This window comes from Melampsora larici-populina (assembly GCF_000204055.1).
Source record: "Melampsora larici-populina 98AG31 unplaced genomic scaffold MELLAscaffold_7, whole genome shotgun sequence".
Classification (NCBI taxonomy): Eukaryota; Fungi; Basidiomycota; class Pucciniomycetes; order Pucciniales; family Melampsoraceae; genus Melampsora; species Melampsora laricis-populina.
This window is the reverse complement of record NW_006768771.1, coordinates 721,973-723,481: the sequence shown is the minus strand read 5'-3', so window position 1 is coordinate 723,481 and position 1,509 is coordinate 721,973.

Genomic DNA, 1,509 nt, shown 5'->3' with positions numbered 1-1,509 from the left:
TAACTCACTTACAGTCAAAAACCGATACCCACTACCTCTCACAATGGACCTAATCGACAGTTTACTAGACGCGGATGAGTTTACCAAGCTTGACATGAGGAACGCGTATGGTAATCTGAGAGTAGCGGAAGGACACGAAGACATACTAGCTTTCATTTGCAAAGCCGGCCAATTCGCCCCACTGACGATGCCCTTTGGACCCACAGGAGCCCCAGGGTACTTCCAGTACTTCATACAAGATATACTACGAGAACATATCGGGAAAGACACGGCCGCATTCCTTGACGACACCATGATCTACACAAAGAAGGGCGAGGCTCACGAAAAAGCAGTCTCTGACGTGCTAAGCATCTTCGAGAAACACCAACTCTGGCTAAAACCAGAAAAGTGCGAATTCTCCAAATCTGAAGTAGAATACCTCGGATTACTGATCTCTCGCAACAAAATCCGAATGGACCCCACAAAAGTCCAAGCCGTGACTGACTGGCCAGCACCCACAAATGTAACTGAATTACAACAATTCATTGGGTTTGCTAACTTTTATAGGCGTTTCATCAGTCAATTCTCAGCCACCACACGCCCCTTGCACGATCTCACGAGAGACAACAGCCCATTTGTGTGGAGCCCAGCTTGTCGAGAAGCATTCGAATCCCTAAAGACGGCTTTCACCACGGCTCCGATCCTGAAAATAGCCAACCCGTACCAACCCTTTATCCTAGAGTGCGACTGCTCTGACTTTGCACTGGGTGCAGTACTGTCTCAGAAGAGCGACGAAACCGGAGAGTTACACCCAGTCGCATACCTATCCAGATCCTTAGCAAGATCAGAACAGAATTATGAAATTTTCGATAAAGAATTATTGGCTATAGTGGCATCCTTTAAGGAGTGGCGACACTATTTGGAAGGTAATCCGAATAGACTAGATGTCATTGTTTACACGGATCACCGAAACTTGGAGTCCTTCATGACGACGAAGCAACTCACCAGAAGACAGGCGCGGTGGGCCGAAACACTGGGTTGTTTCGACTTTAAAATCAAATTCAGGCCTGGGCGGCACGCTGGCAAACCCGACGCACTGTCGAGACGACCAGACCTCAAACCAGAAGACGCTGAGAACCTCACCTTTGGTCAGATCTTACGACCGGAAAACCTTTCGGAAGATTCATTTCAAGTAGAAGTGGCTGACCTAGATTGTTTCTTCGAAGATGAATCAGTCCATTTAGACAACGCGGACCATTGGTTCGAAGTCGATGTACTCGGCACAGCGACCACCACGACCGAAGAAGAATCACCGACCACCGAACCCAAAATACCAAGTGACAATACTATCATCGAAGAAATACGAAAAGCCACGCAAGACTGCCCCCGCCTTAAAGAACTGATTCAGGTGATTGATAACCCCATATCGACAAAACTCAAAGCAGCTACGACAAATTACCGTGTATCCGACGGCCTGGTATACCATAATGGACGTATCAAAGTACCGGACAACAATAACATTAAACGCCC